This window comes from Macaca fascicularis, chromosome 17 (genome assembly GCF_037993035.2).
Source record: "Macaca fascicularis isolate 582-1 chromosome 17, T2T-MFA8v1.1".
Taxonomy (NCBI): Eukaryota; Metazoa; Chordata; class Mammalia; order Primates; family Cercopithecidae; genus Macaca; species Macaca fascicularis.
Genome location: NC_088391.1, coordinates 79,254,412 through 79,272,759, shown reverse-complemented (window position 1 = coordinate 79,272,759; position 18,348 = coordinate 79,254,412).

Here is an 18,348-nt window from a genome sequence, read left to right as displayed (position 1 = left end):
TCAAGCTCCCAAGAAAAGAGACTAATTCATTATGTTAACTCTTAATTACGCCATTAGACAGTATATCTTGACTTGCACGTAGAAGCACTTCATGTACACACCACTCAACATTAGCAGCATAAATGGTATTTATATTAACTATGTGAATGAACTCTACTGAAAACATGAGCAGTATGCATTAAAAGGTTTCAAATGAATATTTGTCCATGTTAATATTATATTAAATATAAAAATACTAAATATTATAGTAGATTTCCAAAGCACGTAGTACTACAGAATATAGTATTTCTACCTAGTTTTTCCTACATGCCAGAAAGTATTTCCACCTGCTCTACAAATATTAACTCATTTAATCACCTCCAAAAACTTCCTATTAGTTTAGTTATCTTTCCTGTGTGTACTGTTAGAAAACAAAAAGAAATTAAGAAAATAGAAAATTCACATGAAAGTTAAATCCCAGATTTAGATTTGGACTCTGGCTCTGGAATCTATTTGCCTAAGTAGCGCACCAACGCTGCCTCTAGATTAAAAAGGTGGATATAATCATTAACTTACAATCATGTACTGTAATACTGCAATACATAATGTAAATTATAATGTAATATATTCTCTCCACATAAGATGACTATTCACGCTTAAAATAAGAAAAATTCCTTTAAGACAATAGTAAGCTTATTTCAAACCTAAAAAATTGGTAGAAAAATTATGCTTAATTGTGAAATTGGACATTACAATTTTCTGTTTGGTTAGGGGAAAGTGTTACATGATAGGTGGAGCTAAAATAAGAAAAAGTATTACTTGGTGAGCGGAGCTAAATTAATGAGGAAAAGTGCTTAAACTGTATCAAAGATCAATATTAATGAAATGATTAGAAGCTTAATACAAAACTCAAGGAAAACATTAATAAAGCCAAGTACATTTTTATTTTGGCTAATGTTATTTTGGATATTTGAATTTAGATTTGTTTAAAAACAAGTTCTTAGGCATTTAGTGAGAGTATCTGGAGTTCCTTGTATTTTAAAAATCCAGGAACAAAGCGCATACATCAGTGTTTTAAATTTTATTCATTTAGTCATAAATGTTACCTAAATTTTGAAATCAAAATGAAAATGGCATTTTGTAACAGTAATACTTTATGTATAAGATGTATTTTAATATTCATTAAAAGTAAATTTCAAATGCATTGTTAGTCATATTAGAAGTAGCTACTAGCTCCTATCAAACAGTCAAGCAGTTCTAAGCAGCAGTGCAGTGACAGCTGCTAGGCTGGCATGTCATACTTCCATAGATTTCGCTAGTAAAGAGACAGCCCAAATGGATTTAGACAGGTAATTTTTCAGGGCATTACAGACGTCTTGAGCTTCATGCTAGCATAGGTTCCCAGTGCTGCATAGTATTACGGGGTTAATGGGAAAACATGCCCAGGTGAATATAACAAAACCCAAATGTAAATTTATTAGTATTATGATTCTCTTAAATACAACATTTAAAAATTAGACTATAAAACCAAATAAATACCAATGAACTACTTTAATAGATACTTGTGATAGTCTTTGCTTTGATTAGTCTTGCTTTATTTGGAGTAATTTATTTTAGTCATTTTCATAGTCATTCACATATTTTTCTAATTTTATAATATAATTTCAAACCACAAATGTATTACTTTTCTTGGTCATTTAGTGAAATAATTTGCTCCAAAATGTTACACTGAAACATAATAAAAATGCACTTAATATGAACCTCATTGCATCTTTATTACAATGTAAAAGAGAATTGCTGTTAAAAAATGGGTATACAAAAAAAGTACTACATGGCATTTTGATGAGAAATACATCATCTGCCATGATTTAGCTTCCATTATATTTTTTGGCATGTTTACATTACTGTTTCATAATTATATTGTTATTTTTCTCTTTGACATACAACACATTTCTCTCTCCTGGTAGAAAATTGTTACCTCACATAGCCTTCATTTGATGTAATTATCTTATTTGTAAATTAATCACACACCTGTTCTTATTAGCCCTCAGAAACTTAAATGTTATTTTTTCACCAAAAAGTACCATTTTATGAACAAAATAATGACATCAGTGTATTATGCAAATCAAACAATAAGGTCATGTAGTAGGGAAAAAAAGATTATTTTGAGTTTTTACTCCAAAACATATTTGGACTTCAAAATTACACGTAAACTCTACGTGCCCATATTATTTTCAAAATGGAAATTCAACAGTTAATGGGATACGTGAGAGTCCAAGAATGGAACATCTTACAACTAAAAATTAGCAATATCCAAAATTTACAGCAAAAATTTTATGCCAAAGAAACCTATATATAAGCAAAAATTTAAATTTAGTTATTTGTGGATTTAAGTAGTCAATAAGATAAAAATATTTGTTAGAGAAATAAATATGTCTGGAAAAATCAAACAGATGTAAAATTTTTTATCCATGGATTGGGGCCCTCTTATATACCGGCACTGTGCTAGGTGCTTAAAGGGTGACTACGTTTGGCCTTTTCTAACTCTCTCAATGCTTTCTGTTCTTTAAAAGATTAAAGAAAAGCACAGCTTAATCTCATTAGAACTTCATTCAGTAAAGTATTGAGCACTTGAAAAGCCCCCTTGTTTAAAATGGAGATACATAAGTAATTAGGAAACACAACAAGAATTTAAAAGTTACCTAATGTCCGTAAGTTTATTGAAAATGAAATTTGAATAGAAGATAGGAAGTCCCCATGGCTAATGATGTTGACTCTTTAAAATAGAAGAGTCAGCATAATATTTATGAGATGATTTCCCTTGGCATTATTCTCTTCATTTTACCTCTGCCATCAAAAATAAAATACTAGTTTTGTCATCATAGGAAATATTCTGTAAAGTTTTTCCTTGAGCAAATGGTAAATATGTTTACACCAGGGCTGTCTGCCATCACATTTTCCTTGGATTATCTTCTTTTACAAAAAACAAAGAGGAAAAGCATTACTTAAACAACAGTGCTCACTGTGTTAAAGGTCTTTTTTCAATATTAGAATTAAATACATGGAGTCTGAATCCAAAACTCTGTATTGTTAGCAATTACCTTATATTAAGAAATTAATGGTGGCAATTTAAGGAATGTTGATATCTGCCGAAGTAGGTTTACTTTTCTTTTCTTTTTTTTTTTTTTAAATGTCCAGATTTTGTTGTGGTTGTTTGTAGTTCAGTTTTCCAGTTACAGTAATTTCATTTTGATTTTATTCTTTCTTCAAAATACAAATTCAGTAAGATAATAAAACACACTGTTGTGAAAACCTTTAACAAAGCAATAACATTATCATTTTAAAAATTAATGATTAGTGTTTTACATTAAACCATGATTTTCCATCTGAATTGCCTTTTGGCAATTCAATTATGAAGCAAAATAGTATTATTATAATATTTCCTACTATATAACCCATATGTTAGTACTGTACAGTAAAAGCAGGGATAAATTTCCAACCTACTTCGATTAACAAGGTAATAGAATGGAACAAGAAACATCTGCAATAATTCAATTCTCTGCTAGCCAGTTTATGACAAAGTATACTTTTCATGATTAAATGTCATGTTAATTGGCTGTTATTTTACAGCAGTCTTCCTATTGGAGAAAGTATAGAATATGCCTGTCTCATTAAAACGAAATAACAATGAATTCAAAGCATTCAAACAAAAACATGCTGTAGAGCAAAATGGTTTGCATATTAAGAGTCAATTTTTTCAAATAAGGTAAATTTTAGCAGTTGAATTTCAAAACTATGAATTACTGTTCCCTAACGAATGGAAACATATTTCAGTTTTATAAGTACATACAACTAACTTTCTCCCCCAAAATAGTACCATTAATTGTGACCCAGAGATACTGTACTTTTAAGCTGGATATATTACATGCAGTCTCTAGTTTGTCTCAGGAAGGGCTTGTGTATATTTTACATGCAGGAAGATGTGTAAAACAAACATGATGAACAAAATAGTTAACTCTGACATATATTACTATTGTTTTGCTTTGATTTTTAATATTCATAGCCATTCAATATTTAATATCATTTTTTCAATAGCCATTCACGTAGACCTTAGAGAAGACCAAAGGTTTTCCATCTTTTGTAGTTAGCCAAGTTCAAGAGACTATTTTATTACATAAAGAATGTAAGTTGAAGTGATATATGCATCTTCCAGGTATAAGTATAAAACATTTGGAATGAGGCTTGCCTGTTCCTTCTTGCCCTTTCCTTACTTGTTGAGACAACCAAGAGAGTTGTGTGGTTCAATTAAAAAGCTCTGAGGTGGTAGAAACTGTGTACACTGGAGTATCAATGTAGAGTGAATCTCCCATACTGCTTTCTCATATGTATGAAATGACAGTGAAATACCCTTAAGTTTATATAATGGTTGTCTATACTGATAAATTGAACATGTTGCTTTCAAAATTGGGTATCTTGGAAATTCAAGATATGAATTTGATATGTGTGTCACATGCAAAGGAATGTATGCAATTAATAAATTAATAACTTAAAGGCACAACCATAAGTAATACTTATTTACCAACAAGCCAAGTTAGTACTAGAAATTACCAAATCTGTTACAACTGTTTGCTATCCCATCTATATTAGCTATCGCAAGATTAGACTGCCAGAAAAAGACAAAACTATTTTAGTGGTTGACAAAAAATATTTTTTAAAATCTCTGGTAATAGTTCAAGATGAGCCTTGTAAATCGGAGAACTCTAATGATCTTTGTAGACTGATTCTTCTATAATGTCCTTCTCCTATTCAAAAGCTATGATTATTTCCATGGTTGAAATTGTCATAATTAAAGATTACAATGTGGTATGAAGAAAAAATGTGAAATCTACCATACTATCTTCAATGTATAATTAAATATTATATTTGAATATATAATTTCAAATTTCATGTATCACTGCCATTTACATCCTGTTGAATAGCAGTTGGTCTCACATCCACTCATAAGTTATCTCTGCCAGCTTGTCTAGTCTTATGACCTGGAAAAAGAGAACAGATTTTGGTGCACAACTGTGTAGGTTTGACACAACATCCACTTGCTTAAATTGCAGTTACCCATTCCCCTAAATGTTATGTTAGAGTAATTCATTTTTTATTCCTTAAAACAAGTGTCCCTCATTTATCTACATATATCCTTAATAAGCTGATTTAGTTGTGCTTGGTTTTGAAATTTATAGTAATTTCCATGTTGATACATTTTAAAATAAACATTACTGCAATTTTATCTACTTTTACTGAAAGTTTAATTTTGAGCACTATATAAAATTCCGTAGTGTGATGTTAATGTACTTTATTTTGCATTCTCCCACTAATGTAAATTGGTGTTATTTTCAGATTGTATTTCTGTAAAGAACACTGCTATATATGTTTTCATGGTTACGTTCATATTCAAATGCAAGTGTATTAGTACATTCTCACACTCCTATAAAGAACTACCGGAGACTGGATAATTTATAAAAAGGTTTAGTTGACTTACGGTTCTCCAGGCTGTTCAGGAAGCATAGTGGCTTCTGTCTCTCAGGGGGACGTTTCAGGAAGCTACCAAGAATGGTCGAAGGGAAAGAGGGAATGAGGCACTTTACATGGCAAGAGCAGGAAGAAGAGAAAGAGGGCAAGGAAGGAGGTGACACACACTTTTAATGAGCTAGACCTTACAAGAACTCACTATCATGAGAATGTCACCAAGGGAGATTGTGTTAAACCATGAGCAACCAACCTCATGATCCAATCACCTCCCACCAGGCCCCACCTCCAACACTGGGTATGACAATTCAAGATGATATTTAGGCAGGGACTACAGACTCAAACCATATTGTTCTGCCCCAACCTCTCCAAAATCTCATGTTGGTCTCATGTTTCAAAATAAAATCATGCCTTCCCAACAGTCCACAGAGTCTTAAATCATTAAAGCCATTAATACAGAAGTCCAAAATGCCAAGTCTCATCTGACACAAGACAAGTCCCTTCTGCCTATGATCCTGTAAAAACAACAACAAAAAAAACTAGTTACTTCCAAGATACAATGGGGAATGTAGGCATTAGGTAAATACTCCCATTGCAAACAGGAGAGATCAGCCTAAAGAAAAGGACTAAAGGCCCCATGCAAGCCCAAAACCCAGTAGGGAAGTCATTAAAATTTAAAGCTCCAAAAGAATCTCCTTTGACTCCATGTCTGATATCCAGGGCACAATGATGCTAGGGGTGGGCTTGCAAGCCCTTGGGCAGCTACACCCCTGTGACTTTGCAGGGTTCAGGCCCCACAGCTATTCTCAAGAGCTGGTGTTGAGTGCCTGTGGCTTCTCCAGGTGGGTGGTGCAAGCTGCTTGTAGATCTACCAATTCCAGGGTCTAAAGGGTGGTGGCCCACTTGTCATAGCTCCAGTAGGCAGTGCCCCAAGAGGACCTTGTGTGTGGGCTGTAACCCTGCATTTCCCCTCCACAGTGTCCTAGTTAGGGGTTCTCCATGTGGGCTCTGCCCCTGAAACAGACTGGGACATCCAGACTTTTCCATATAGCCTCTGGAATCTAGCTAGAGGCTCCCAAGCCCTCAACTCTTGCACTCTGTGTACCCTGAAGGCTTAACACCACATGGAAGTCACCAAGGCATACAGCTTGCAGCCTCTGAAGCAGTGGCCTCAGCTATACCTGGGCCCCTTTGAACCACAGCTGGAGCAGCCAGAATGCAAAAAGCCATGCATGTCCTGAGGTTGCACAGGGCAGCAGGGTCCTGGGCCTGACCAAGAAACCATTCTTCCTAAGCCTCCAGTTCTGTGATGGGAGGGGCTGCCGTGAAGATCTCTGAAATGCCTTCAAGGCCTTTTCCCCATTATCTTGACTATCAGAACTTGCCTTCCTTTTAGTAATGCAAATTTCTGCAGCCTGCTTTATTTGCTGCCCTGATAATAGATTTTTATTTTCTACCACATGACCTGGCTGCTAATTTTCCAAACTTTTATGCTCTACTTTTCTTTTAAATATGTTTCAATTTCAGGTCATTTCTTTGCTCATGCCAATGAGCATAAGTTGTTAGAGCAGCCAGGTTAATTCTAGAACACTTTTTGCCACTTATAAATTACTTGCACCAGATACATTGTTATCCCTATGAAGTTCCCATTTCCACAGATCCCTAGAGCAGGGGCACAATGCAGCCAGGTTCTTTGCTAAAGCATAACAAATATGAACCATATTTCAGTTCCCAACAAGTTCCTCATTTTCATCAAAGACCTCGTCAGTCTTGACTTTACTGTACATACCACTATCTGCATTTCGTTCGCAACAATTTCACAAATACCTAAAAAGTCCCAAATATTCGCTCATCTGTCTTCTGAGCCCTCCAAGCTCTTCTAACCTGCCTGTTTCCCAGTTCCAAACTTGCTTCCACATTTTCTGGCATCTTTATATCAATGCCACACTCCTCAGTACCAATTCACTGTATTAGTCCATCCCCATGTTGCTATAAAGAAATACCTGAGACTCATTAATTTATAAAGAAAGAAGCTTCATTGGCTCATGGTTTTGCAGGTTATACAGAAAGCATAGCAGCTTCTACTTCTGGGGAGGCCTCAGGAAGTTTCCAATCATAGCAGAAGGAAGTGGCAGGGTGTGTCACACACTTTTAAATGACCAGATTTAATAATAACTATCACAAGAACAGCACCAAGTGGGGAGGCGGGGAGTTAAATCACGAGAAACCACCCCAATGACTCAATCACCTCTCATCAGGCCCGACCTCCAACACTGGGAGTTACAATTTGACATGAGATTTGGGCAAAGACAGAGACCCAAACCCTATCAGCAAAATTTCTTCCAGTATAAAATCTTAAGAGTAGAATTGTGGAAATGCAGTATATATGTATATACACACACATATATAACTAAAAAGACAGTGACAAAATTATTTTCCAAATTATTTTGACCATTTTTTAAATTGATAAGAAGTTTATATAAATTCTAAACACTAATTACACTTCTGTTCAAATACTTTAAACCCCAGCAGAGGTGTTTAAGTTGACTTTCTTGTTGACTTTTGCTTTGTGTGTATGTTAAGAAATTCAAGTTATTCACTTCTTAAATATGCCTTCAAATTATTAACATTATAAGGGATAAAAAGACTTGAAAACTATGAGTCAAGAAATTTCATGGAATGGATGTGTATTGTTTGCGAAATACATCAAGCTGTATACATTTATTACGTACTGCCATTTGCATATGAAAATACATGAATATTGAAAAATATTTCATAGACTGGAAGTTTATTTTGCCCATATAGCCCCAATCAAAAGAGAAAAAAAAATCTGTCAGAATACCTCCACTGTTCAAAATTCCACAGTACCACATACTTATTTTAAAAATAGCTACTGAATATAATGTATTCATTAGTAAAAACTGGAGACATATAAATGAAAAAATCACTATTCTTTCGATAGTTTAGTGAAAGAGTTTAGAAATGAAGTAGATGTAGCTACTATAGGTATCTGAGAAATAGTACAAAAAAAGTTGTAGAAGGCTTGTGTTTATACAGTATCTTAATCGTAGAACATCACAGTGCTATGGGAGTTTGAAGAAGTTTTCTAAACTTAAGATTGGCAGTTCATGTTAAACCAGATGCATCATGAAAAACTGAAAATAGTACTTTGGGAGAGACTAAGCCCAGTTGGCTTTACTGCAGCTAAAGTTACCACAGAAAAAAGGCTATGCAAGAAACGTGGATGAAGGTAATATACCGACGATGAAAGAACTTCTTGCTAAATCATGAAGTTTGCTTTAATTTACAAAGAACTCTTGACTGAATTGATTAGATTTCCATCACTGTGGTAACAGTGACTTAAATAATAAACTTCAAATGAAGTCAAATCTGCATTCGTGTTTCCAAACTCAGAAAGCAGTGGAAATTTCATACTTAAATAGGGACAATATGTGAGAAAATATTCACAGCTAATGTTTTTTCAGGCATGTTTTACCTGGTAAAAGTCAATTATTTAAAAAAATTCATAATTAGGTGTTACTATGCCATTTTACCGATAGTGAAATTATGGCCCACAAATATCAAGTAAATTGCCCAACGGCGTACAGTAGGTGATAGTACATAAACATAGAATGCAAAGCCAGGCTCAAAGAGCAAGCACAAGTAACTATAATATACGGAGAACAACATTTAAAAGAATAGAAAATTATCATCTTTTAAGGCAAGTAAAATCAAAGGTACAATACAGCAAGATAAAGAACCAATGCATATGTTTCTTAAATGCTTATTTGCCTCTGAATCCAATCTTCCAGAAAAAAAATCTTTTAAACAATGAAGACAACAAAAAGTGAGACATTTCAACTGATCTGCTTCTATGTGTGATTATAGATTGTGTCTCTTGTGAGCATTCTATTGTTAGAAGATTTCTTGTGTAATTATAAGATGAAAAACAGATTGTAGATATTACCCTCTGCGATGGGACTCCTTGCTGTTGCAAGTGGAAGATTTTTTTGAGTTAATTGAAAGCACAGCTTGATGTCTCATGCAGTTTAAATACAGATATTCAAAGCAGAGAAAAATAATAAACTCTGCTAAAGTAATATTTGAATTGAAATAAATTGGTTGAATAAAGAGAATTCTGGATCATATGTTAAAGTCTTTCAATATCTCTAAACATATAATGTGTGTAATACATTACTGATAACTTGAAGATTTATCCTTAAGTAAATGTTCATGATCTTGAAACAAACATGCAAATTAGCACTGGCATACAATGACTAAAGTGACTGGGAATAAAAAGCCTAGGTAAATATTAAGCATTCTTATATGTTCTTTTTAAATTCAGTAAGTCACTATGGAAATACTAATCTGTGGAGATACTTTTTTTTTTTTTTTTTTTTTTTTTTGAGACGGAGTCTCACGCTGTTGCCCAGGCTGGAGTGCAATGGTGCGATCTCGGCTCACTGCAAGCTCCGCCTCCCGGGTTCACGCCAGTCTCCTGACTCAGCCTCCTGAGTAGCTGGGACTATAGGCGCCCACCACCGTGCCCGGCTAATTTTTTGTATTTTTAGTAGAGACGGGGTTTCACCGTGGTCTCGATCTCCTGACCTTGTGATCCGCCCGCCCCGGCTTCCCAAAGTGCTGGGATTACAGGCGTGAGCCACTGCGTCCGGCCTGGAGATACTTTTCTTATCATCATTTTTCAGGAGAGAAAACATTTGTAAAATGATAATGCATGTCAAAGAGCTCAAGCCTAACTGATGGCAGAGCCAGAACAACATTAATGACTATATGTCTCGTTCTTTTTTTGTTTAAAATCAACAGATAAAATTGTATATTTATTGTGTACGATATGATGTCATGAAATACATATACATTGTTGAATGATTAAATATAGCTAATTACCATGTGCATAACCTTATCTAGTTATTTTTGTGGTGAGAGCACTTCATATCCTCAGCATTTTTAAAGAATATAACATTGTCTACTGTAATCACTTCCTTTAAATTTATCTAGAAAATAAATTTTTGAGTCAAGTACTCTTGTAGGTTCTAAGAAGAAAAGCAAAAACTGAAGTCATAAAGCTGATGTCATAAAACTGATAATTTGGTTAATACATGAATAAACAATGAGCATAAATATGTACCATAATTTATATTAATAAAGTAATACATATGGAGGAGAAATAGTGGGGGCATGATATTTCTCACGAAGTTATCAAGAAACACTGTAAAGTCTCATAAAAGATCTCTTCATGAAAGTCAAACTTGAATGAAATGAAGAAGTAAACAACAAAGGTATCATTCCAGTGTTTGTATATTATGCCTTTTCTTAAATGTATGTTTTCATTATATATATATCTAGATATGTATATCTATATAGACATGGTTACCCTTTAGTATCCATGGGGGACAGAGGGGATTAATTCAAATACAATATGTAGACACCAAAGTCTGTGGAAACTCAAGTCCCTTATGCAAAATCCCAGAGAGGATGTGAAGAAAGGGGACTGCTTGTACATTGTTGGTGGGAATACAAATTAGTACAGCCCTTACGGAGAACAGTATGGAGATTCCTCAAAAAAACAGAAAATGGAACTATTATACAGCCTCATTGTGGAAAATTAGAACTATTCCACAATCCCGTTGCTTGTTATACATCTGTAGAAAATCAGTATATAGAAGAGATAGTTACACTTTTATATTTATTGCAGCACTATCCACAATTGCCAAGATATATAGTCAACCTCAGTGTTCTTCAGTGAATGCATGGATAAAGAAAATGTGGTGTATATACAAAATGAAATTTTATTCAGGCTAAAAAGAATGAAATCCTATCATTTGCAGCAACATGGATGGAATTAGAAGAGGTTAAGCAAGATAAGCCAGACACAGAGGGACAAATACTGCATGTTCTCATTTATATGCAGGAGCTAAAATATTTGAGCTAATGAAGGTGGTTACCAGAGACTAGGAAGGGTAGTGAGAAGGGGATAGCGAAAAAAGTTGGTAGATGGGTACAAAAATAGAGTTGGATGGAATAAATACATTCTAGAGTGCAATAGAACAATAAGTTGACTGTAGTTAATAATTTATTGTATATTTTAAAAATAGAAGATTTGGAATGTTCCCAACACAAAGAAATGACAAATGTTAGAGATGACGGATATCCTAATTTCTCTGATTTGATTATTACACACTGTATGCTTGTTCAAAAATCACATGGACCCCATAAGTATGTGCAAATATAAATTTTTAAAAAGCATAGTATTTTTGTATTAGCACATTCTAAGAATTCAATGTATCATCAGCTATAATTATCCTTTAAGTTATTTACGAAATAATTTTTGAACCAGGTAACCTTGTAGGTGCAAAGAACAAAACAAAGGCCCAAATTGTAGCCATAAAACTCGTGTTTGGTAAATGACATATAGGCCCACCTCTCATATACTTTAACCATCTCTAGATTACTTTTAATACCCAATACAAAGTAGATGCTATGTGAATAGTTGTTATGTAGTATTTTTTATTTTTGCTATTTTTATTGTTGAATTTTTTTAAACCTAAATGATTTTAATCCAGACATTAAATCTGTAGATAAGAATTCTGTGGATATGGAAGGCTCTGTATGTATATAGATGTTTGAATGAATATATATTCATATATAAATATAAAAGAATAATTTTAGATGAGAAAGCAGAAAATATAAATATATGTTAGCATATACTGTGTATGTTTGTGATCAGGGTATTTCCATATATATTTTTGTCCATATATACATGTATGTGTGTGATATGTATGCATAGTATTAACGTGTATTCCATTCCTATTCCAAAATGTCAATCTAAAACTCCCAGTATCATTTTCAGAGAGATTACCAACTTGTAATTCCCCAATTCCTGACTATCCAATCAAAACATTGCTTCTCAATTACAAGTACCATAGTTTACATTTGGCCAACTGTATTCAGACAGTGAAGACTAACAAATGTATTCTTAAATGTATTCTTAACTTTAATGGTGTCTTTTAGGGATGCTTCTGATGTCTCAGCCCATTCCCACTTAGAATCAAAATACTGTGCAAAAGTAAGACTTGTTAAAAAGTTTCAACAGACATTCCAAGAACTCCCCATGCGAAGGTAGATGTGGTTTGAGGTAGAGGGTGGGCAGCTAGGAGGTGATACATGAGAACATGAGAAACATTTATGAAATCTACTTACGCCTGGGGTACTGCTTTGGCTCAAGCCTAGAGCACATACAGACTTTTCAATTAAAAGCTGCATTTTCATTAATCCAAAGCTTTTAATGTGATAGATCAGTTATAATTTATAATGGGCACCTCAGGTTATCTGGGCATCTTATGGCCAAAAGACAGGTGTTTTTTAAGGCCTAATAGCAAGCTGTGAAGAATACACCATACATCATAAGATGATCCTAAATCCCCAGGAATCTTCTCTGTGAATTTCTGTTGAGGCTTTTCAGAGGTTTAATATGACATACCTACTTAAACTATTAAAGTACAATTAGATCTGCTGCATTATAGGACAAGTACAAAAGAAAAGCTTGCGTTCAGCCCTGGAATTTTTGCAGAGCCTTTTCTTGCTCAGGGTTATACTCAGAATCTACAGTCTTATGAATTACCTGAATCCAAGATATGCTGCTCTAAAATGTAAGGGGACCAACCAAGGGTTGTGGGTTTTTTGTTTTTTGTTTTTTAATGGTTTTGTTTTGTGATGGGTTGTGTAGGTAGCAGCAAGTTGTCACCCAATTTGTAAAGAATATCATAACAGCTTTTTAGACTATTACATACTGAGAAATTTCACTAAAGTGGAAGGATCTTAAATTTCTATGACATCTATGTCTCACCCTTTAGCATGCATGTGTCACAACTTATTTGCTAACTTATTTTCTACTCCCTCTTTCTCAGGTCTAGTCAGCATGCTGTTACCAATGTAAGAGAGAATCTGTATTACATTTTGTGTTATGTCAATTAAACTAAGATCTTTGTAACTAATGCAGAGAGAAGGAAAATTAGTATAGACCTGTGATAGTCCATGACAAAGTGTTATTTTCCTTTCTAGGTAAAAGAAACTGCTTCTGGGAGTTTTTAATTAATATAGTGAAAAGAGCAATGAATGATCAATGGTTTTATATTAACTGATAGAGGCCTTGTGTGTAAAAATATTACACCTGAAACTGCAGCCACAATTGAAATCAGTCCCAAGTAAAATTTTACTGCAACCAATAGCCATTCTTAGAAGCTAATAAGCCTCTGCACAGACCAAACCTGTAATTTAATTGATAATGTGATAGACACTAATACCCTCCTTTCTTAAAGTGTGGTGTTTGTGTTCTAGTAATATTAATTTACTGAATTCTCCCAGCTATGTGGTATTTTTTTTTAATTTATTATCCTGGTTAAGAAAAAAAAAAAAGTAATAGAGCTCCCAATGAGCACTTCTTTTATAATAGCCCGGGTGCATGGTTTAGATAGCCAATATGAGTAATTATTTATTTCCAGTAAGTTAATTCCAATTCAGAAACAAGAGAATTAATGACAGGTTCTGTAGACCCAGTGACCTACCCATGTACAAGACCTAAGCCCAAGTTTAATTTATTACCTGATATCCACAGAAGTCCACATTGATTGGTGGACCACAGCCAGAGTGGGTGTCTCAGAAAATACCAACTCAAAACTTGTGTCTACTAGAACATGGTATTTCTATTTTGCCATGATAAAATTATCTTAGTAAGTGACCATAGCTCCTATTGCAACTTAGAAAACATATAACTTTCATCAATTTTGAATGATCTTACCACAAGGGAACCGTGACTTAACTTCACTTGGGAAGTTCCAGGTAAGTAAACTAGCCTAGATGTTGGACTTCAATTGAAGACTAAAATATTCCATTATATCAGTTGAGTCAGATTTCTGCCTTCAGATGTAGAAATTATATAGTTATTTAATAAAGTATCACTGTAATATATTTTCTAAGTATTTTATTGATAAATATGTTTGTTCTGTCACCACCAAAATCTCTGTAGTTTAAGACATTCTGTCACTTTTGTTTATCCCTGCTTCTAAATATGGTAATGCCACCCGTTTTATTGATGGAGGTTGAATATAACAATGAAGCCTCTGTTACTTTCAAATGAACATTGAAATTAGAGATATTCTTAATAGCAGCATTTCCTAACATCCCAAAGTAAAGGTCCCAGCAAATACAGAACTTTATAAAGAAGCTGGTGCTTATTTCTCCGTAACTGCATTTCTCAATTCCTTAGTAAAGCAAGTTTCTTCTGAGTCCCATCTGAGTGTGAAACAAGGGTGTATATTTCCATTCTTTTGATAGTTATTTCCAACTTTTTCATCATCCTAAGCATTTGATTTTTTTATCTCCATTATATCAGAGAAGTGTTAATACTTAACTGCATAGAATAATCATCACCATTGTGTTCAGATTTCAATCAATTCACCTCACAGTAAGTTACCTAGAAAGATAATTTACTCCCAATTTTATATTTTATCTTTCTTATTCCAACATCTTTTTTTTTTTTTTTTTTTTTTTTTTTTTTTTTTTTTTGAGACAGTCTCGCTCTGCCGCCCAGGCTGGAGTGCAGTGGCGTAATCTTGGCTCACTGCAAGCTCCGCCTCCCGGGTTCACGCCATTCTCCTGCCTCAGCCTCCCGAGTAGCTGGGACTACAGGCGCCCGCCACCTCGCCCGGCTAGTTGTTTTTTTTGTATTTTTTAGTAGAGACAGGGTTTCACTGTGTCAGCCAGGATGGTCTCGATCTCCTGACCTCGTGATCCGCCCGTCTCGGCCTCCCAAAGTGCTGGGATTACAGGCTTGAGCCACCGCGCCCGGCCCCAACATCTTTTTAATACAGTTCTGCACATTTTTTCATAAGCCTTCATAAACAGAAGTTAGTACAGATTTTCAGCTATTATTGAGAATAAGCTATCTTTTCCTTTGTCACATTTGACACTTAAACCCTTACAGCATATTAATATATGATTCCAGTTAGAGGCAATAAGGAGTAGAAGTACTCTATATTCAGAAAAAAAATGAACATTCTCTTGAATAATTTCCTAATGACAGGTAATTACAATGTCATGTAAAGATAAAAAATAAGTTGTTTCCTGTACTCATCTGTTTTGCATGAAGGGAATACCTAAGACTGGGTAATTTATAAACAGAAGAGGTTTATAGGCTGTACGCAGAACATAGTTCCAGCATCTGTTTCTGGCAAGGCCTGGGGAAGCTTACTGTCATGGTGGAAGGCGAAAGGGAAGCCAGCATGTCACGTGGCGAGACTGGGAGCAACAGAAGGAAGGGGAAGGTTTCAGACTCTTTTTAAACATCCAGTTCTCTTGTGAACTCATTACCACAGGTGGGGCACCAAGCCATTTCTGAGAGATCCACCCCCATGACCCAAACACCGCCTATTAGGCCCCACCTCCAACCCTGGTAGTCACATTTCAACATGAGATGTGGGGGAGTAAAATATTTAAACCATATCATTTCCATTGACATTGGAAGCTCAGGGTGCTTGGGGGAATCGTAAGTCTCAATTATATTTGAACGTCCAAGTCATGAATCCACGTCTTCCCCAAAGAGGTTTTGGTTGTTATAAATAGATGCTTGACAAGTCTTTGGTTTACACTGTAATTCTTCAACATGCTCAATCACATTTACTTTACAACTTCAAAAGGTTTACCAACAAATAACTCTGGTTCTATTACTGTGACTTGAGCTGAAACTTCTTTCTGAACCTGCAATTTTCTTTATAGAAAGTCTGCAGTTAAATCATAACAAAAGCATCCTAGCCCACTAATAGCTGTCATCACTCTAATGGTTATGTACAGCAATCACTTGTTAGACAAAGCGTGCTGTTCCTCAGGCACTTCATTCTATGCAAGCAGTGATGGTTCAGTTCATCAACATACCAACGCATGTCATATTCCCTGTGGACCTTTTTCTCTTATAAAGAAACTCAATATGATGCAAAGGCCACTTGCTAAAACACAACAATCTCAGATTTCCATTGTTGAGAGTCTATTTTCTGACCTTATTGTATCCATCATTGTTCCATTAATGGTCCTGTCAGAACACAGAAGAAAAAGTATGTGCTGAAGTTGGCTTATAATGATGAGTAGATTGTGTACTTATCTTCCTAATCTGTATTTTGACATCACATTTGTAGTTTGAATCAGACATGATGAGAGTATTTACATCTTAAAAATAGCAAGTTCCTGCAAATCAAGGTTGCTCCTTTACCCTATCCATACCAGACAGCCAGTTGCTGAACATTCACCATCACCTCACAGCACTTATATATTTTAAGTAGATGACTTTTAATAGACTTGATTAAACATATATTGGATAACTAAGAGAAAAAAGTGTACCTGTAAATATTCAGAAACCAATAATGGCAAGAATAATTTCCAAACGTAGGTGTCAGGAAATAAAGAGAAGAGGTGTCCTTCTAAGAACTTAATGGTAGAAAAGAGTAGTTCAGTGAGCTGTGTGTTCAGAAGGGATCATTGCACTCCTAGTGCTTGTATGTCTAAGGTGGTTGTGTAAATCACAAAAAAAAAAAACAACCTGCTCCCAACAGGCTGCTGTGAGGGGAGCAGCCTACTATGGTCTCAGACAACACAGTTTTGTTTCTCAGTGGATATGTGAGAGCAATGTGGCTGGTGCTCTGCTTGACAATAGGCATGGCATCTTTGCTTTTGGTACCTCGAAGTGAGCCCAGAGATGCAGGTGCTGGGAATGCCACCAGACCTTGATGGTAACTGATCACTGTCATTCAAAGAATATTGAATGACAAGGACTTGAATTCAGAGAAAAAAAAGTGTTTTACTTTCTTCACATTTTCTGATCTTACTCTATGGTCACCTGTTAGTAGAACCTATTAGAAAACCAGCTGGTCAAAGAAACTGGGAAGTACAATTTATGGGATAAAAGCCTAGGAAAACAAATCTGAGTATAAAAGCAAGCTATAGAATTAGGATATAATAGGCAAGTAACCACGACTTGGAGCATTTGCATCTTGTAAACAGAGTTTGGAATTTTATGCTGAGGCAATAGAAAGGGTGTGAAATTCTTAGTAGATAGATAGGAATAAACTAACCAAGTAATACTTAGAAATAATTGTATTCTTCAAGGTCAGGTTTGTCTGCTTTTCACTCTGGGTTCTACTATTTGCAGATACATCTCCAGAACACCCACCTGGAATCTTAGAACAAGGATGTAAAAAGCAGTGTGAGAAATGTTGCAAGTGTGGCTCCACAGGCGTATCCAAAGTTCAGGAGGAGGTTTGCCCATTATGGGGAACTTTCCAAGTCTATATGCTTCATAGTCGTCTCTGACAGCTCAGTCCTGATAGTCTGACCTCAGAGAGAGAGTGGAAGATGGTGGAATAGAACTCTGTAGCAATCATCCCCACATAGAAAAATCAGTGGACAGCTATCCACATGCAAAAATACCTTCACAAAAGCTAGTAAAACCAGGTAAGCTATCATAGTGCCTTCTTGTACCACAGTAGTAAGGGGAATGTATTAAAGAGGGTAGGAAGAAGAGTTTTACATTATCTGCATTACCCTCGCCCTAGGCAGCACAGTACAGACACAGAAAAAAATCGCTTTGGGTAATGAAAAAAAAAGGTGAGCATAGGGCTTTGCTTGTACCCCAGTACTGGGCCTCCAAAGTGCAAAACAAGCACTAGGAAAACCTCCATAGACTCACATTCCATGTTGGTACCCAGAGACTGAGCCCTCTACCCTCACCTCAGTCCCTGGGAGGACCACACAGCTGCAGACTTCAGGCTTGCATGGCAAATTTAA